The sequence below is a fragment of the Dermochelys coriacea genome, chromosome 9, assembly GCF_009764565.3.
Source record: "Dermochelys coriacea isolate rDerCor1 chromosome 9, rDerCor1.pri.v4, whole genome shotgun sequence".
NCBI classification, from domain to species: Eukaryota; Metazoa; Chordata; order Testudines; family Dermochelyidae; genus Dermochelys; species Dermochelys coriacea.
In genome coordinates, this window is record NC_050076.1 from 72,244,067 (window position 1) to 72,266,259 (window position 22,193).

Sequence of the window (22,193 nt, forward strand, 5' to 3'; positions counted from 1 at the left end):
ATGTAAAATAGGTATAAGGTGCTGTCTTCTCATTTGTTAATTGTTATATGCACTTTTTATTGGTGTAAATGAATATACAAGGTACAGGGCAATGGAGAGTCAAACTAACAATTTTCTAACATCAGGAAAACCAGTTTCCTTTTTACTTTAGTCTATTCTCTAAACTCCAAGCATTTCTTCAAATATAATACAACTTTGGATACATTTATGAGAATGTAAGAAAAAAGAATTCTTATGCCAAGATCATTTCTTGGCAACTTCGATATGTTTATTGTAGTTGTTAACTCTAATGTATTTCCTGATAGTTTAGTGTGCTTATTTTCTTAAAAACAAAACCCTCCATTCATTTAGATTTTCTCTTTCCATTTCTGTTTTAAATGAAAAATAGTTTGCACATACCATTTAAACTAAAAAAGAAAGCAGAGCCTTTAAATCTTTTTTGCATTTGATCTTCTAATTTATATGGAAACACAACTCACTTTTCAATCACCCGCTGATTGTAATTCTTCTGAAAGTTTCAATGTAACCCAAAAATCAATATTAACAGATGTTGTTTGCTTAAGTCTGAAAGTGTTCCAGAAAAATGCTTGTCAAATGCATCCCATCTCTGGTTTCGTAAAGTTTCAGATTCACAGAATCAATATCAGCAGATGTTCACTACTTTTTTTTATTTCATTTTCCTCAAGGCATTTCAGAAGTGCTTCCTCCAGCATAATTTTGAAAGAAAATTGAAACCAAGTGTATGACAGCTATCACTGTTGCCAGAGAGTACGGGCTTGTCAACTTCTTGAGAAATACATTGTCTTCATCTAATATCATCAGAGACCAATAATTAAAAAGAAAAAGACAGTTTTAATTAGTTCATGATGAATGATTGTCTAAATCGATGTGGTGTAGTCCATGTGTTAGATGTCTATATTAGTGCTAGATTAGCATTTCTGTATACTTGAAAACATCAGTGCAGGAGGTGAATATTACAAATTTAATAAGGGGAAGGAAAAGAGAAGAAAAATATCACCTTGAAAGATGAAATGTATGTGAATGGGACTCCTGTGTATGATCCCTTTTGGAAATCTGCTAAAAAGATCATAGTAGATACATCCAAAGACAAGAGAGAGTGTGTTGTGCATGTACATGCATTCTCCTTCCCCCCCACACACACTTGCAGCCACTTCTATGCTAAACTGCAGTGGGGTGTGGATATAATTTTTGACCAAGATCCTATTCTTACTCTTATTTTAAAAAATAAAATAAAAAAGTGCCAGGGAATTTGGTAGTAAGCACATAGATCTCAAAATACTCAGTTTTAAAGATTTCATCAGCAAATTCTCCTCGATCTAGCTATCTATCGATCTATCTACACAAACACACACACACACACACACACACACACACCCCTCAGATGACCTTGCCCTCTTTTTGAAGCATCAAAATCTAATTGATATCACTGGGAATTCCATTTATGTCTTGAAGCTGGCATACATCTCAAAACTCAAAGTCTGCAATCTAACCAATTCTTAGCAGTGTTGCATCCATAATTATTGCAATTCTACCAATTTAAAGTGTGTGTGTCTGTAAGTAACAATATGGGAAAAGCTCATTGTTTCAGAATTGTTTTTGATAATCTGCAACAGAAAGCTCAGTTTTAATAGAAGCACTTACGGGATGTGCTCCTATAAATAGGCTACAAGGAAGTCCTTTTAATATGAAAGTTGATGAGCAGTAATTAGAGAATGTATACAAGTTTAGTAGATAAATTACAAAGCCTGCATAGTATTATTGTGAATATGTGTGTTGGAAGAACTGATAAGTATTTTGCTAAGGGCATCTGCTTCCCCTTTATATTTTAATCTCCCTATTTGCATGTGTAAAATAGGCCATCTTTTTCAATCAGATAAACAGCAATAATCTTCATTTCAGAATTAATACAAATTAAAGTAGAAGGTCCAATAAACTGCACAAAGATAAAGTCTACAGATGGTCTTTCTGTGATAGAGGTACACGCTTAATTTTTTGTATGTTTTCTTCAAATTATATCATTTCAATATGAACAGCAGTTGAAAAAGAAAATTATGCCTTCTCTGCTGGTGTATCTTATTGACTTTAGTGGAGTTAAACCAAGAGAGAATTTGGTCTTTAGTTCTATTTGTTTTAACAAAATTATGGCAGTTACTGTGCCTACTTGTATTATATTTGACTTAATACTCATTAGAAGGGAGCCAGTTTTTGCAAATTACATGGGTTCATTTTGTTGCATGGAAGTAATGAGAAAATGTATAGTTTTACACTAGCTGATCTTCTTTAGTGTGATCATACCTGGGGAAGCTTCAGGATGGTTTCTGGTTCTAGTGCATCATGAGTGTAAAAATCTCCAGAGAAGATTGTTATAACTCATACAGCACTCCAGTAGTATCTTTCCACAAGACATAAAATACTGAAGCTATTTTTTTCAGACTTTTTGATATAACAGATTTTGATCAGCAGATTTGGCCAGATGCTTGTATAGAATATCAGGTAGCTATTTTAGATCTGTGAAACTTTAATATGTTACCATAATATGTTCTGTGTAGATACAATCATGCAACCTCATTTTTAACAGTATGTGTTAAACATGGAGCCTACGAAAAAACTGAACAAAAGGCAAATTTTCATTCTGATTTTTGAAATGTGTTCTTTTTCATCACTTACATTATAGTTTAAATATTATGGTACCACTGCATTTTATTTCTGTTGTTTCTTTTAAGATAGACTAAAAGGGAGAAGAAGATAAAACATATTTATAAATTTCCTTGAAATCTAAATGAACATTGGATTATTAACTATGCAATCTAAATCTGTGTTTAGGGAGTTTCTGGAAGATGAATTCATAGATTCATAGATATTAAGGTCAGAAGGGACCATTATGATAATTAAGTCTGACGTCCTACACGATGCAGGCCACAGAATCTCACCCACCCACTCTCAGCTACTTCTGAGCTACTGAAGTCCTCAAATCATGGTTTAAAGAATTCAAGGACCAGAGAATCCTCCAGCAAGTGACCCGTTCCCCATGCTACAGAGGAAGGCGAAAAAACCCTCAGGGCCTCTTCCAATCTGCCCTGGAGGAAAATTCTACCTGACCCCAAATATGGCGATCAGCTGAACCCTGAGCATATGGACAAGATTCACCAGCCAGATACCCAGGAAAGAATTCTCTGTAGTAACTCAGATCCCACCCCATCTAACATCCCATCACAGGCCATTGGGCCTATTTACCATGAATATTTAAAGATCAATTAATTGCCAAAATCATATTATCCCATCATACCATCTCCTCCATAAACTTATTGAGTTTAATCTTAAAGCCAGAGAGGTCTTTTGCCCCCACAGCTTCCCTTAGAAGGCTATTCCAAAACTTCACTCCTCTGATGGTCAGAAACCTTCATCTAATTTCAAGTCTGAACTTCCTGATGACCAGTTTATATCAATTTGTTCTTGTGTCCACATTGGTACTGAGCTTAAATAATTCCTCTCCCTGTCCGGTATTTATCCCTCTGATATATTTATAGAGAGCAATCATATCTCCCCCCAACCTTCTTTGGTTAGGCTAACAAGCCAAGCTCCTTGAGTCTCCTTCATAAGACAGGTTTCCATTCCTCTGATCATCCTAGTAGCCCTTGACTTGATCTTGTAAATATACTGCATGTACATGAACCATAACACTATGAGAGTCATTTGGGTAAATCCATATTTGGGGGATTTTAAAAGAAATATTAATAGCCTAGGGCAGATTATTATTTTTTTTTTGGTGTATGCACACTGTGCCTCAGATGGCACATGGCATGATTCCTCACCAAATTTGGTCTGCTAGTTGAATCATTAACTTTCCCAGCTGTGTCTGGGTATTGACAGGGAGCATGATATGAACACTGATTCATGCCCACCAGGGCAGATTCTTCTATCTCATAGTAAACCCCCTCACAGAATGTCGCTCTCTCCTCTTCTCTTCAAAGTAGGTAAATAGGAGGGATTTGTCCCTTCTCTTCCCCACAGAAAGAAGGGTACCATCTTGACATCCACCATAGTAGGTCAGGCCTATCCATCAAAAAGTCCTGTGCATCCATGCTATGAACCTCTTTGGTTATCATCAGCTCCTTGATAGTGTGATCTCACTTAAGTTATATTGGCAGACCCTTCCACAATGGGGTTCCACTGAACAGAAGGGAGCCATGGAAAATGTGCTCTAGCCTGGCATTTCTGTCTTCTCTGCAAAGTCCCTGCTGGGCTCTGGATAGAGAGGAGCAAAAGATGTCTCTTCAGCTCTTCTCTCCTACCATCCCCCCGTTTCATCTTTACCATCTATCAGGTAAATCAGGGTAGTGTCACATAATAAATGAGATCCATATGACTTATGACATATGACTTCATCGGAGCTTATCTATATCATTCTGTGTTCAAAATTGATACTAAATAGCAAATGTCTCTTTGTCTTTCCTTGTATACCTAGCTCAAATACTGTGAGATACATTTAGAAGAAATCATTAAAAAATGAAGCGATTGTATCTAACTCTATGATATATCATGTGCCATTGGTCAGTCTTTATTTCAGGGACATTGTTTAGGGAACAAGAAAAATAAATATAATTTGTTACTGAATTGGTATATTATCAGCAAATCAAGGATAATGTAACAGGCTGGCGGTATATGACTAAACACCTATTAGTGGACGCTGAATCTATGAGGAATGTTGTTTAGGTTCGGCTGACTCAATGAGACCAGTGGCTGTTTACTTCACCCAGATATAAAAAATGCATGAACAGTTCTCTGGAGAAGAGCATAGAGGATGTGAGCTGAACAGTCTAGCAGGAGGAATACTAGGAATAGTCCAACATGTGGAGAATTTTTAAACTGAACATTATTTTGGTTACTGTCCATTACTGTGTTAAAAACAAAGAAATCCCAGGAAGGGGATAAGTTTATTATCTTATTACATATACTGATTTTTGCCTAGAAATTTGTTTATCACTTTACTCATTTCTTTATACCGCTCCCTCCCCCCAATCTTAAATTTAGCAAGAATTCTCACCTTGCTCTAAATTCTGCAGCATGGGTCCATTTCTAAAATAAATAGGAATAAATTAATTATACCAGCTGCTGGTGGTTATTATAATTGCCAATAAGAGAGGATAAGGAATAGTTGAATGAAGTGATGACTAAACTGAGAGGAGAAGGTTTAAAATTAGCAAACAAGATGAATATGATCAGATCTAAACTAATTTCTAACCAGATTTATCAAGGGCACAGCTGTTCAAAGCAATGTGAGAGGGGAAAGTCAAGGAATATTTACTTGTTAGAAGAAAAATAGAGCAAGAATTTAACTTAAAGTAATATAGCAGGAATGCATGATTTTTACAGGGGTTATGAAATAATGAGGAACAAAATGCCTCTATATTGGAATAAATAAAACATTCAATAAATAAATCAAGTCTGTGACCAGTAGCAATCAGAGAAGGAGCCATGTTCAGAATTTGAGTGGCAAAAGGGATGTCAATTGAAGCCCCAGACTGTATGTAATATAGATCTTTTTCAGGGCTGTAAATCCATGAAGAGATGAAGAGATGGGGTAGAACATGCAAAATAGAGCTTGATCTTGCAAATATTCACAGTAAAATCACAGAAGTTGGCAACATTGGGTTTGTATACATACCGTGACATAATGCAGTTCAACAGGACCACTCAGAGTGATAGGCATGATGCTTGTTAGGAAGTGTTGGCAAGATGGGTCACTAAAATGGGAGGTAAATTCAGTCCACAGTTGGAGAGACAGTAGGTGAGCTGGAAAATTGTGACTGACAGGTTAGGCCACTATTAAAAGGAGAGGCATAGAGTGTAATAAAGAGAGTCCACAACAATGATACGCTGAGAATAATATATATTTTTCATATGTCTGATAATATTCTTTTTAAAAGTGGCATTTAAAATACTAACAATTAATGCTGCAAAACAGAAGGTTGCATTTAGGCCTCTTTGTAAAAGGCATGCCCTAGACACTGAGGAGAGAGAGAGGAAGTTGTGATTTTTTTATTTATTTACTTATTTTTTTTAAAGAATATCAAAATATCCAGAAGGATTCACAGAAGATGGATAAAGTAAACACAGTTTCTCAAAGAGGATAGTAGAAACAAAGATTTAGTATTTGAAAGTGATATTGTAGAAGTGAGGTATTTGCTCAAGTGTGTGCTGTACTGGACTATATTGTTTTCTAACACTGACACAATTTGGCTTGCAAAATGGGTTACAAAATGTGTCTGTTAAATTGCTAAATTCTTATCTGATGTTAGATTTCTATTGGTAACTGGTTGGCAGATTCCAAACTTTTTTACACAAGAAAAAAGGCAACAGCTGTCATCTGTGGGTGCTGCTGAACTGTTGCTAAGAAAGGTATTGTTGAAAGCATAGACAAGGACAAAGGGTTGGATCTACAAAAGACATTTTGGTACTGCAATGCTGAGCATCATGATGCTTAACTTTTAGGCACCTAGCAAATCACAAGAACAACACTGAGATCCACAAAAGACAAGGCAGGGAGTGCTAGGCATGGAGTTGCCTAAGTTAGCCAATGGAAGATGGAGACAGGAGAGGTGTATGCCAAGTCCTGCTTCTCTTTTGGAGATAGGTGCCATGTCAACTTCATGATCGAGCACTGGGAACCTGGTACCTGGATTGGGTGCCTAAGCTACCTTTTGATGAAAAGAATTAGGCACCTGTCTCGCTTTGCACAAAATGATCACTGGAGGAAGAGGAGATGGTGCCCATCTTATAACTTTTACCCTAATGGTTAGAGCACTTGCCTAGGATGTGGGCAACCCTTGTTCAATTCCTATACCTTCGCCCCCAGCAGAATGGAAGAAAGGATTTGAACAGAAGTTGTGCACCACTCAGGTGAGTGCTGTAATCAGAGCTATGGGATATTCTGATACAGGACTCATCAGCTTCTCCTGTTGAAGCTATTGTATTGTGGATAGATAATGAGACAGTGGTTGGAGCCCCAAATATCCCATAATTCAGTGTTTAAAGCAGTCTCCAGGTAGGTGGGAGACGCTTGTTCAAACCCTGTCTTCCCTTCTGGTGTGCGGCAGGGAGGGAAATGAACTTGGGTCCTCACATCCCAGGTAATTGCTCTAAGTATAACTTAAGCAGCTCAATGCCTATCTTCCCCTGGTTCGTTAATAGCTCTGGTCCTTAGATGGGGGAGAGATATCCTGATGCCTAGAGGCAGGCAGCACTGTGCATGCCCAGAAACAAGAACATAAGTGTCCAGGGAACTTTTACTCTGAAAAACTTAGGTGTCAAGTGAGTTTAGGTGCATATAGGGTTTGGTGGGAGTTTTGTGGATCACAGTGAAGCCAAAACTGGGATTTAAGCACCGAAATCTGGGATTTAGGTTTCCAAACACCTTCATGGATCCTACGCAAATTGTATAGATAAGCCATAAGACCATGTATAGGGATGCAGGGCTCTTCTGTTGAGTCACTAGGACCAAGTGCGATGTTCCTGCATTAATATTTAGGGTAATTACTGCTGAGTGATATCAACAGGTGGGACCACTCAGATCCCATGAGAATAGAAGCAGAGGGGAGTGGAGGGAAGTTTCGCTTATGGTTAGAGGAATTTGGGGGGATAAGACACCTGAAGTCCTGCAGGGAAAAAATCCCAGAAATAGTTAAGTTCAAGAATGAAGTTTATATTGTTTATCAAGTTACCAGTACAGCCACAGCCTACGTAAGGGGATATATCTGAACATTAATTAGAGGCCTGTGTGTTCTGTGGAGGAGAGGATAGAGGCTTATTATTTTGTATTTGTATTGTGGGATGTCTAGGAGTTCCAGTCATGGACTGAGATTCCATTGTGCTAGATGCTGTACAAGGTAAAGTAGAACCTCAGAGTTATGAACATCTCAGGAATTGAGGCTGTTCATAACTCTGAAATGTTCATAACTCTGAAAAAAACATTGTTTTTTTTTCAAAAGTTTACAATTGAGCTTTGAAACTTTATTATGCAGAAGATAAATGCTGCTTTTAACCATCTTAATTTAAATGAAACACACATAGAAACAGTTTCCTTACATTGTCAAATCTTTTTTTAAACTTTCCCTTTATTTTTTTAGTAGTTTTACATTTAACCCAGTACTGTACCATATTTAATTTTTTTGGTCTCTGCTGCTGCCTGATTGCTTACTTCTGGTTCCAAATGAGGTGTGTGGTTGACTGATCAGTTCATAATTCTGGTCTTTGTAACTCTGATGTTCCATTGTAAGAACAAAAAGATGGTCCATGCCCCAAAGAACTTACAATCTAAGTATGAAAGGTGCCAACAAGTGGATGCAGACTAACAGATGAGGAGCACAAGGAAAAAATGAGACAATATATTACTGTGAAATTATATGTGGGAAACTTATTCTTTTAGAAGGACTTATTCCTCTTTCAGTGAATTTCCACTGAATGCATCCGATGAAGTGAGCTGTAGCTCACAAAAGCTTATGCTCAAATAAATTTGTTAGTCTCTAAGGTGCCACAAGTACTCCTTTTCTTTTTGCAAATACAGACTAACATGGCTGCTACTCTGAAACATATAATATAATGTCACTCTATTTCCAATATGCTTTCATATGCATTAACAAATGTGTGGAGGGTGTGTGTGTGTGTGTTGGGGGGGGGGAGTGGGAAGTATTGCTTTATTATTTGAGTCAGTCAGAAATGTGAGTTCTGTGTGCTCACAAGCTAATACACATATCTTGAGCAGAGAGAGGCTGAAAAATCAGAGTACACCCACGATACCCTCAGCCCCTGTTTAATTCTCTTTTTCTTCATCATTTTCTGGTCTTTTAAAGAGGAAAATCATTTGGAGGAATTCTGTACTCTAGGGACTTCTAGCTATATTTTTACCTGAGTAAATATTTGTGTCTCTACCACCCCTAGAATTGAGAAACCATAATTTTCTTTCATTTGTGAAATGTAGACATTTTGTATACTTGCTAGTGTATGGGAGCATCATATTTTCAGAATGATGCCACTGCGGCTTTGCCCAGAGATTTCCAGTCAATAGTTTGCTGTGGTTGTCAGCTTCAAATCATTTATTAAAAAAAAAAACCAAAAAACAAAAAACCTGGTCTATCCATCTTTACTGCAGCTGTCAAAATGGCATTTAAAATCCTCACTTAACAAAGCAGATTTTAACATTTTCAGGACACTTAATAAAACCCAAACACATACTGGTGAGTGACCACATATTTAAACTGTGATTTATTACCGACTCTCTTTCAAGTAGCCTTCTCGCTTGAAATTCCATCTTCCTTACTCTCAGCTGCTGCTGCTGAAACTGTGTGGACGGGGTACGTAAATTGAAGGCAATCTTCTTCTTTAGCATTTCTGCCTTGCCAAATGAATCTCAGATAGAAAATCACTGAGCTTGCCAAAATTTATCATACTGTGTCTCCAAAAGTGAAAACAGGTTTTTCATAAAGCAAAGCAAATGTTGTGTTTTGCCACAGATAATATTTTGAAAGTTGGTACAAAGTATCTTTGTAGCTCAGAAATGTTTTTGCAAGCTGATTGCATACTTCAAAGTATCAAACCTTCCGAGACCTTCTTAAAACTAATTAATCAACTTTGCAAAATGCATATCCTCCTTTCAAGAAGAATCCACAATTCCTCCACCTTTGGGAATCATTTCCTCGATTTCCTAGCATGTTCCCAATCTAATTATTGTACCTCTAAATAGAAGATTTTTTATTACAGGTCTTGATTAATTAGATATGTTATTTCTATATCAGGTGAGAAATCATCAAAGGATTGATGATAAGTTTATGAAATCAACAAAGGCTGTATAAGGCAAAATGCAATTACTTCCCAATTAAAAATCCATTTGACATATTTGAGAGATTAATAGACAACTTGAATTTGTTACTAACACAAATAATTATTTTTTAAAATTCAGGAATCAATATTATATTTAATACACTGCAACTGATGAAAGCATGGAATGAGATAATATATAAACTTGATCACATTATATTATATAGATTTAAAATATATATCTTTTTATTGATGATTTAATAATTATTTACTGTATAGACTGATGTGTTCATTTTCCCCACTGTCTAATTATCTTTCCTGGATTCAAGTTAGGGCACTATGGGTCACATTTTCAATGGTATTTATGTATGGATAGGCAGCTAGTGAGATTCTCAAAAGTGCCTGAACAGATGGAACTTAGGGCCCAGATCCTCAAAGGTATATCAGTGCCTAAATCACATGGAGGATCTGGGCCCACATGCCTAATCTACGTAGGCACCTCTGAAAATCTTACTAGCCACCTATTTGCATTTTTGGTTGCAAAACACATTCAGAAAATCTATCCCCCAAGTCTTTCTTGCCAACAAAGCTTTGTATTCCTCTCCAGTTTAAATAGGGTTTGCCTCCTCTAAGCATTTTTCCCACTTACGCTCAAAGGCAAGTTACTCTTCCTCTCTATTTTTGCCTCTTTGCCAGCAGTATCCCATTCTGTATCAGCTGGATATATTAGTTAATGTATGTATAGAGCTTTGAAGTTACATATCAATACCTTAAGTGTGAAGAATATGGATAAAAAGCATTTCCAAAGTGTAGACTGATGACATAATTTGGGGCAGCACTGCCACTGAACATCAAGAACATTTAAGGAGAGTTCTGGAAACTGGGAGAACTAATGGCCTTAAAATGAATAAGGCCAAATGTCATTTCAAACAACAGAAATAACATACTTGGGAGACAGAGAGACTGACCTCAAAGGGAATCTTTTAGTTTTAAGTCTCTGACAAGCTCTCCATTGTTTCCACTTCATTCTGTGTTCTCATTCTGAATGTATGTCTTTCAAAAGTAACATTTTTTTAGCAACACAATGATCCTCCTCCATTTTCCTTATTTCTCTCCCTCCTACCACTATCATTTGAGTGGATTGTAGACATCTAGCATTTCTGTGTCTGCCACTGTTAAGAGCAGAGCAATTTTTTGCTCATCCTCTAGTATATTTGCCCCTGTGGCTTTTATGTACAGCTCAAATTATTGTTTGAACCAAATCCAGGCATATTAAGCATTCTCTGATCCTCAGGGCTGGTGGCAGATTTACTTTTAGTTGCACAGACTCCATAGCAGCCATTTCAGTGTTATCTCTCACTGGGTCATCCAGCACACTGTGCCTTCTGTTCCTGTGTTAATCTTTATTATGAACAGGAACTATGTACAAAAACAATATTTATACTATTCCGTAGAGCTGCAGCCTGTGACTACCCTATCCTGGACTTCTTTGTTTCTGCCCAGCAGGAAGTGTGTCCTAAAAAGAATGTACAAGTGTGACATCTCTATGCTTCCCAGAGCACTTACTGTATAGCACACAGAGGATCTTAAAATATCAAGGTTGGAAGAGACCTCAGGAGGTCATCTAGTCCAACCCCCTGCTCAAAGTAGGACCAATCCCCAATTTTTGCCCCAATTCCTAAATGGCCCCCTCAAGGATTGAACTCACACCCTGGGTTTAGCAGGCCAATGCTCAAACCCACTGAGCTATCCCTCCCCCTGTGTCGTCTTCATGCCTGTTCTTTACCAGATGTCAAGGATCCTTCCCCACTCTGAACTCTCCAGTACAGATGTGGGGACCTGCATGAAAACCCCCCTAAGCTTACTTTTACCAGCTTAGGTTAAAACTTCCCCAAGGTACAAACTATTTTGCCTTTTGTCCCTGAACTTTATTGCTACCACCACCAAGCATCTAACAAAATATAACCGGGAAAGAGCCTGCTTGGAAACATCTTTCCCCCGCAAGCCCTATACCCCCTTTCCTGGGGAAGGCTTGATAAAAATTCTCACCAATTTGCATAGGTGAACACAGACCTGAACCCTTGGATCTTAAGAACAAGGAAAAAACCATCAGGTTCTTAAAAGAAGAATTTTAATTGAAGAAAAAGTAAAAGAATCACCTCTGTAAAGTCGGGATGGTAAATACCTTACACGGTAATCAGATTCAAAACATAGAGAATCCCTCTAGGCAAAACCTTAAGTTACAAAAAGACACAAAAACAGGAATCTACATTCCATTCAGCAAAACTTATTTTATCAGCCATTTAAACAAAACAGAATCTGATGCATATCTAATTAGATTGCTTACTGACTTTTTACAGGAGTTCTGACCTGCATTCCTGCTCTGGTCCCAGCAAAAGAAAAAAAACACAGACAGAGAGAAACCTTTGTCTCCCCTCCCCCAGCTTTGAAAGTATCTTGTCTCCTCATTGGTCATTTTGGTCAGATGCCAGCAAGGTTATCTTTAGCTTCTTGACCCTTTACAGGTGAAAAGGTTTTTTTCCTCTGGCCAGGAGGGATTTAAAGATGGTTAGCCTTCCCTTTATATTTATGACACTAGTTATCAAAGGTGAAAAGTAACATGATAGTCCTCAAATGATAGTCCACTGTTTAATTCCCAGAGTTCCAGCATGTTTTACTGGAAAGTGTTCACATCCAATAAGAGCCAAGATTAATTTTTTTCCTTTTTAATCTGTTTCATGTCCATAGCAAAAGTGCTGCAGCATATTCCTTACCCACATTTACAATACATTATAATGAAATCCTGTACTCTCATTACAGCAGTTCTCACTTAGATCACATTAACAAAGGATGATAGGAAACCCTTGACTCACAGCTGAAGTCTTAGTTTTAGTTAGCTGTTTGATAAATTACAAAAATGTTTAGATGTTCTAGGATTTTATTCCATTTCAGTCTCATTAAAGGTCAGATCCAGAGCATATTGGAGTTAACAGAAAGATTCCTGTTGACTTCATTGTCTTTGGATCAGGTTCCAAATATGCACATAGGAAAACACAAAATAATTGCCAATGACTATCTCTACCAAGACCATATTGTTCTTTCAAATAAAAAGGTCTCTCATACAGTTCCTAATTGGTTGCAGTAGTACCTTTGGTTGACCTAGGATACCCCAGTATTTTTTACTAGAAATTATAAAGATCAGATTTTTCCACAACGCAGCCTTTCTAGGGAAATATGAATTTGACTTAAGTTTTCTGCATAGACCTAGTCATATTTCCTTTGTAATCTTAATGATCTGAAGTTGTAGATCTTTTGTCCTACAATTTCAGCAAATGAATAAATACCTGGAGGGACAGAAATTTTATATACATTTTCCCCCAAGGTTATCCACTCTGCAGACTGCTTGCCTGTCTTTTTAAACTATTCCATCAGTTGTTCAAATGTGAATGCCATGCAATATGTTTTAAATCTGGGAATTTGAACCTTCTTCTCCTACTGGGAGTATCATTTTTTATTAGAAAGTCTTGGTTTCTTTTCCTTTTGTACCCCATAGGAATCCTTGGGAAATTAACTTTTGTTACAAATAGTACTTATCTAAAGCCATATATTCATTGTGAGTTTTACTTTATTTTACTTTTCCCCATAAAATAAGCTTTGGAAATTGCCATCAAGTTAAATCAGGTTCTAAATTAGTTTTGATTATAATAATTGGTATAACAAGTTATGGTATTATGTCTCCATTTGAGGTCATGAACTTGCAAATATCTTTATTATTTTTATTGTATTTTATTATTTACTTTACATTTATATTAGAAGCCTAAGCATCAGGGGCTTGTGCTGGGCACTGTATAAACACAGATAAACAGACAGACTCTATGATGGAGGCCTTACAATCTAAAAGGCACATAAACAGGGTCATCATTATGTGTATTCTCATAGTGCATAGGAATCCTAGTCATAGGCTAGGACCCCATTGGGCTAGGTGCTGTGCAATGCTAATGCATGCAGCAAGGACATGGGGATGACTGGATATAATGTCTACTTTGAGGCGTCCCACATAGCACTTAGGCCAGGTTGGTGTATTCAATTAATGGTTTCTCAAAATTGATGCATTATGGTGATCTCAAGATTTTCATGAAACTAGAAAAACTGCAAAATTTTGAATTTCTGACCTTCCCCACCATCTCTCTCTCTCTCTCTCTCTCTCTCACTCTCTCTCTCTCTGTGAGAGAGAGATATTGTGGTGCAGGGCAGAGGGAAAGAGTAATAGGATGACATTGTTCCATAACTTTTTTTAAAAAATTATGAGTTGGGTTGCTTGGCTGTGATTTGACATAGTAATCGCATGGCCTTGGCTCATCAATGATTTAGATAATGGCATAGAGAGTACATTTATAAAGTTTGGTTTCAGAGTAGCAGCCGTGTTAGTCTGTATTCGCAAAAAGAAAAGGAGTACTTGTGGCACCTTAGAGACTAACAAATTTATTAGAGCATAAGCTTTCGTGAGCTACAGCTCACTTCATCGGATGCATTTGGTGGAAAAAACAGAGGAGAGATTTATATACGCACACACAGAGAACATGAAACAATGGGTTTATCATACAGACTGTAAGGAGAGTGATCACTTAAGATAAGCCATCACCCACAGCAGGGGGGGGAAAGGAGGAAAACCTTCCATGGTGACAAGCAGGTAGGCTAATTCCAGCAGTTAACAAGAATATCAGAGGAACAGTGGGGGGTGGGGTGGGGGGGAGAAATACCATGGGGAAATAGTTTTACTTTGTGTAATGACTCATCCATTCCCAGTCTCTATTCAAGCCTAAGTTAATTGTATCCAGTTTGCAAATTAATTCCAATTCAGCAGTCTCTCGTTGGAGTCTGTTTTTGAAGCTTTTTTGTTGAAGTATAGCCACTCTTAGGTCTGTGATCGAGTGACCAGAGAGATTGAAGTGTTCTCCAACTGGTTTTTGAATGTTATAATTCTTGACGTCTGATTTGTGTCCATTCATTCTTTTACGTAGAGACTGTCCAGTTTGGCCAATGTACATGGCAGAGGGGCATTGCTGGCACATGATGGCATATATCACATTGGTAGATGCGCAGGTGAACGAGCCTCTGATAGTGTGGCTGATGTGATTAGGCCCTATGATGGTATCCCCTGAATAGATATGTGGACAGAGTTGGCAACGGGCTTTGTTGCAAGGATAGGTTCCTGGGTTAGTGGTTCTGTTGTGTGGTGTGTGGTTGCTGGTGAGTATTTGCTTCAGATTGGGGGGCTGTCTGTAAGCAAGGACTGGTCTATCTCCCAAGATCTGTGAGAGTGATGGCTCGTCCTTCAGGATAGGTTGTAGATCCTTGATGATGCGTTGGAGAGGTTTTAGTTGGGGGCTGAAGGTGATGGCTAGTGGCGTTCTGTTGTTTTCTTTGTTGGGCCTGTCCTGTAGTAGGTGACTTCTGGGTATGCAGATAGGAATTCTGGGAATGCATGATAGAGATCTTGTAGGTGTTTGTCTCTGTCTGAGGGGTTGGAGCAAATGCGGTTATATCGTAGCGCTTGGCTGTAGACAATGGATCGAGTGGTATGATCTGGATGAAAGCTAGAGGCATGTAGGTAGGAATAGCGGTCAGTAGGTTTCCGATATAGGGTGGTGTTTATGTGACCATCGCTTATTAGCACCGTAGTGTCCAGGAAGTGGATCTCTTGTGTGGACTGGTCCAGGCTGAGGTTGATGGTGGGATGGAAATTGTTGAAATCATGGTGGAATTCCTCAAGAGCCTCATCACATCAGCCACACTATCAGAGGCTCGTTCACCTGCGCATCTACCAATGTGATATATGCCATCATGTGCCAGCAATGCCCCTCTGCCATGTACATTGGCCAAACTGGACAGTCTCTACGTAAAAGAATGAACACTTACAAAATGGGAAATGACTGCCTAGGAAGGAGTACTGAGGAAAGGGATCTAGGGGTCATAGTGGATCAAAAGCTAAATATGTGTCAATAGTGTAACACTTGCAAAAAAAAACAAACATCATTCTGGGATGTATTAGCAGAAGTATTGTAAGCAAGAAATATGAAGTAATTCTTCCGCTCTACTCAGTGCTGATTAGGCCTCAACTGGATTATTATGTCCAGTTCTGGGCACCACATTTCAGGAAAGATGTGGACAAATTGGAGAAAATCCAGAGAAGAGCAACAAAATGATTAAAAGTATAGCAGACATGACCTGTGAGAGAAGATTGAAAAAGTCAGGAGAAGAGAAGACTGAGAAGGGACATGATAATTATTTTCAAGTACATAAAAGGTTATTACAAGGAGGAGGGAGAAAAATTGTTCTTCTTAATCTCTGAGGATAGGACAAGAAGCAATGGGCTTAAATTACAGCAAGGGCAGTTTAGGTTGGACATTAGGAAAAACTTCCTACCTGTCAGAGGGGTTAAGCGCTGGACTAAATTGCCGAGGGAGGATATGGAAGCTCCATATTTGGGGACTTTTAAGAGCAGGTTGGACAAACACCTGTCAGGGATAGTCTAGATAATACTTAGTCTTTCCATTAGTGAGATGACCCCTTGAGGTCCCTTCCAGTTCTATGATTCTATGATTGGCTCTCGGTCCCTGACTGTTTCATGTGGCTGAGTAGCATGTGATAGTTCAGGAGGGGCAGGAGCAAAGGTGGCTTTCTGGTCCCTTGATTCTGAGCTATTTGGGTGCTGCTTACCTGCCCAGACAAATCAGAGCAGCATGAGGGCTGTTCTAACTTACAACAGCTGCCACTAGCCCAGGAGACCATTCTATCAGCCCAGAATTTCTAGGAGTCATGCACCTCCTACATTGTCTGTAGTGAGAGAAGATACCATAGGTGCTGTAATGCTGGCTCTACAAATGCTGGATGGAATGCTTTATGACCCTGGCAAGGTGCAAAGTAATATTAACCTACATTTGGGTTGCAGATGTTACACTCCAGTCTAATATGATCTAAATAAAGGGGTAAATAGCAAAGGTAGAGAAAACCCCTTCTTTGAATGATTTTATTGTAATTGTCAAAAGTATTTTGTATGGGGAACATAGTAAAATGATGAACATACTGTCTGATGAACCCCGACCTAGTGAACAACTCCACAAGCTTGCATGACAGCTGAAAAGCACAAGAGGTTCTGGATCTCAGTGGCTCTCATTTAAATGTTTTTCTTTGTGTAGGTAACATAGATATTCCAGTTCACTAGTGATCCATCTGGTTCCACATATTGTCTACCAGTGGCCAATACTCCACATAGGACTACTATAAAATAACCTGCTCACAGTGAAGTTTCCTTACGTTAGTTAGTGGTTGGCTTTTGCCTTGAGACATGAGTTTATAGTAGCATAATTGTTTTCATAATACCTGATAAAACTGTGAATGTGGTGTGTGTGTGCATGTAAAATCTCATTTTCTAGTAAGTACTTGGACTCAATAAGGTCATGTGATGAGTTCTAGGGGTAAATTAGGCTTTGTATAACAAAGTATGTATTTTAATTAGTTTGAAATTGAAATCAGTTCTATTTGCCATCCTGTTGGTCTTGCATTATATGAGAGGATATATTGGAGCACCCAATTTACTTTACCCATTATTTTGTATACCTCTGTCATGATTTCTGCTGTGCATTGCATCCTTTCTTTCAGCTCTCTAGTCTACTGTTTTCAGCTGATACTGTATTAATTTTAAATAGACTATAATTTGCCAAGTGTTTAAATATAAAAACCCATCCATCGTTGGTGCTTCTAATTCTAAATTCCATTATTCAGCAACAAAATCAAATACATTAGCAAATGTGGATAGGATTAGACAGTATATACTTTCTAAAATGCAAAATATGGGAGAAAACAGATAGTACAGATAATGGTGGTCACTAAGGTCTTGTCATTTGAAATAATCATGTGATTCTTTAAGATTGTAGTATATAAAAGGAAGAAAATATTAACTCTGGAAGAATTAATTCACTCATTTATTACTTATGCCACATTATGAGTTAGAAAGTAAGCAAATTGTATTAAGATGAATTGTGAAATTCTTTTAAAATAAATAATAGAATATCACAGTCATAACTTTCAAGCAGATTGCTGACACTTCTAGTGTTTGTATGAAACATGTTGATTCAAATAATTTCCTTTATAATGTGGGTTATATTTTAAATATGGAAATCCTGGGAAGATAAAGTTAGTTGGATAGACTGCTTAGTTCAGAGTGAGAGTTTGACAATGCAATCATCTTTACGTAGTCTGGCACCTGAGACTACCCTACCCACTCCAGATCTGATCCAATTACCCTCACTATTCCTATTGCTGCTCGCTTTCCCCAAGTTTGACTACAAAGTGTTCTGTCAGCGAGACCCCAGACTTTCACAATAGTGTTCACCCTCTGGGCTTTCTAGTGCCAGCCTACAAAGTACAATGTTTACTTCTTACAGGATTAAGAGAGTTTTCAGGGGTACATGGGATCTGAGTTGAGGTAGCTTGTCATAGTATGGAGTGGTAGTGGGGAGAGATTTGGGAAGGGAACAAATTGGAATCTAGTTCAATGAGATTGGGGCGGGAGAGGGGGATTTTAGTAGTTGATGAGGGTCGGCACTTATTTTGTAAGAAGGATGGGTTGGAATTCAACCTTTAGGGATGGTATGAAAATGCATGCTACAGAGAGTCTGGGCATTTGACAAAAAGGGTTATGGATTGCAGCAGAAGGGATGAAAAATAGCAGCAGGCAGTAGGAACATAATAGAGTGTATCTATATTTATAAGCACAGAACAAATTCTTAAAATGCTCCATCTATGTGCAGGTAACTTGCAAACAGAAAACCTAGTGATACCTACACTTTGAATTAGCACTAAATGGGGCCTGGAATCACTGACATTTTAGTGATGCTCCCTTCGAAAATTCTTACAGCTGATCCACTGCACACATCCTTCCTTCTAGTCCTCCCACTCATTGCACAGTAGCTGTGAAACACCTTGAATTTAGCAGAGTGAGAAGGTTGAGGAGAGGCTGTAGTAGTGCTTTAAAGGTGTCAGTTTGCTCTCTGACCTGTAGGATGTCAGCTGTCAATATGTAATCTCAGAACCACTGACAACTATAGAAAAGCTGAAATTTCCCCAAGTATTTCTGAACTAATATTTATTATTGTTGAATTATAATTTATCTATTCTTTTTAAAATACAAAATGAATATTATATCTCTACAGATAAGATACTAATATATATATATATATTTATATATATATATATAAAAATAAAACAGACTAAAAATTCTACATCTACTTTAGGTAGAAAATTCTTCCATGTGCATTGATAAGACACTGCATTTTAAGATGCAATCAAAGGTAGGAGTGATCTTAATGTGGGAACAGATAGTGGGCATGTGATCTAAATATACACAGTGTGATTGCTCTCTGCTAAATATTAGCTGTCTGAAATGGTACTTTGCATCATGGCACCCAGACAGCATAAGATATGATGTGATATAAATGATACCAATCTATGCACTGTTGGCATCAGCAGCTGGCTCCTTGGCAGACTCCATAGACAGTTACTGGCAGCTTTAGAGTTGCCTCTAGGTCTATCATATGGTTAGGCTTCTGACTTTTTCTGTTTACATAAAGTCCAACCCATCTGGAATCCATTTAATTCTGTGTCACCTTTGATAGTGGAGAATTTATGTATGGATGACCTCATATAGGCTGAGGTATTGACTTCAGACTATTTGAAATAAGCCCAAAATGTTCCCTTTAAGACTTACACCTCTGTATTGAGCTCTTGGTGTCAAATACAAGAATTTAAATCTGCCCTTTTGAAAAAAGAATTTGAGAGATTAAAAGCAGCATTAGTATGAAGTGAAAAATGGAATAACAATATGGTTTCTTTTTAGCTCTGTGGAAAAAGGAATCTATCTAATTCAATAATTCTGTGATATTTTATCCAGTGTGCTGTACCGAGGCAGAGAGCAGTATGTGAAAGCTTTGATAAGACATGCTATTTGGATATAAAGATTTGGGAGCAGATCTTCAGCCCCCACTAAGTCCCCTTTGGATTGCTGTGGTGGCACAAAGGGGTGTGATGTGTTCCCAGGTGAAGAGCTGAAGATTCTCTTAGTGTGGTGTAGAGTCTGCATTAGAGGGTTGTTGGAGCAAGAGGGGCAGAAGAAGGTATAGGACATGTTGACTTCTGATTGATATGGAGGGATGTTACAAGCCAAAGTAATTTAGAGCATCCCTAAAGCTAATCTAAGGCTATATCTACATTACTACTTATGTCAGCAAAATTTATGTCGCTCAGGAATGTGAACAACCCTCCCACCCTCCCGAGCAACATAAGTTTCACTGGCATAAGTGCTTGTTTGCACAGCACTATGTCAACGGGAGAGCTCTCTCCTGTTGGTGTAGAGTGGCTACATGAGCGATCTTACAGTGGTGCAGCTTTGTCGGTACAGCTTTGCTGCTGTAAGTGCACTAGTGTAGACGTGGCCTATGTTGCACAAAGGATTGAACCAAACCCAGCCGAACCCATCAAGCCTGGTTATTTTATTGATAGAAGGGGAGAAGGAGATATGGGAAAGTGAAGAAACCACATTTACCTCCCAGTGCTTTTTCAGCAAAATCAAGGATCTTTTTATTTAGATTTCTCAACATGTTTCCATCCAATGCTGTGTTAAAAAAATTTAACAAATAGGCTTTCCAGCTCCTAATGGATCCCCCATAACTTAAAATTCTAGCACCACTATCATGTCTCTAAGTGGTCCTTTTTTTTTTTGATACCCTTTCCTCCTCCAACACACCTGCACCCCTGAGAGAACAGATGGGCCTTGCAGCATGTCCTGAAATTTGGGATCTGGCAAATTAATGGGAGATAGGGATCCAGAGTCCAACTCAGTTTTGTATTGTGTGAACTGAATATGGCATTCTTTAGAATTGTTATTATTATTTATTTGTACTTCATTGGCACATAGAGGCAGCAATCTTGATCAGATCCCCATGGTGCTACCAGGTACAATGATATTTATTGGTCACTTCAATTAATTTGGGTGTTCAATAGCTTGTGCAATGGGAAGTTGCCTTTTTACAACAGGCAACCAAACCGAAGAAGCCTTTCAAAACTGTATAAAAATCCTTTAAATAAAACAGCTAACATTAACTGTACATTCATTCTGGGAAAATTTCCACTCCTTGAATTTGCATTCACATAAAGTCTTTTAAGCAGGATTTTCACTTCCTTTTACTGGTAACATCACATATCCACCATGGGGGAGAGGAATTTTTTGTTAAAATAGGTCCTGCTTTTCAGATAGAGATACAAAACAATGTGTATATGAGGAAAAGCGAGAATAAAAAGGAATAGGGGGCGCATGGACTGCTCCCTCATGCCACCTCTGGATCCCACCTTACTACTCTGGCTGTGTTGACAGCTGGCTGACTTGCTTTGGTTTCTTTCCCACTGAATCTCTCTCTCATCAGGAGAGGGCTGCTCAAGCTGCTCCATCCTGCCATTCCAATTAGAACAATGGGATAATGAAGTTGAATCAATTCCAAAACTGGCCAGGCTTGCTACTGATTAGACAGAAGGATAATAGGCTGGGAAAGACTAGAAACAATAGTATGGCGTGAAATGACATGTTAAGGAAGAGGTAGTAGGAATGTTGCAGCTTACTACTTAGACGTTATCTGAGACTCAGCAACCTAGGAAATGGTGGTGTAATTTTTCAGTTACAATAAAAACACAGTGAAAAATACTCAAATCTGACACAGGAAAGAAGCAGCAAGAATTCATCAAGCTATCCACTAGGCTGATTGTAATTTGGAGGAGCCTATGATATAAGCAAGGAAGCTAGAACCCCCTTTTAATTTCCCACACAGCTATATGAGAAGATACCCTTTACCCTACAAAAAGAAAAGAAGTACTTGTGGCACCTTAGAGACTAACAAATTTATTAGAGCATAAGCTTTCGTGAGCTACAGCTCACTTCATCGGATGCATTTACCCTACAGTTAGTCAGACCCAAATCCACACTTCTGCTACTGATTCCTTAGCTGTTTTACCTCATTTGATGCAGGTCCCTGTATAAAAAGATTTGCACGGACAAAGCCACAGAACTGTCTTATGAGCTACCATATCAATATATCTTGGCAAAAATTCCTCATTATATCATACGAGGCCAGAGACAGCGTAGTCCGTTGGCTGCACAATAATTTCCTCAGAGCAGTTTGAAACCCATATGGTTCCATTAGTCTCTCAGGGTGGATCATCCTGACCGTTCCTTTGCTCTGACAGGAGAGCTGAACCCTGACATTGAGATGTCTGTCAGTGTGATAGATGATGGTTCTAGTGAGGACAAA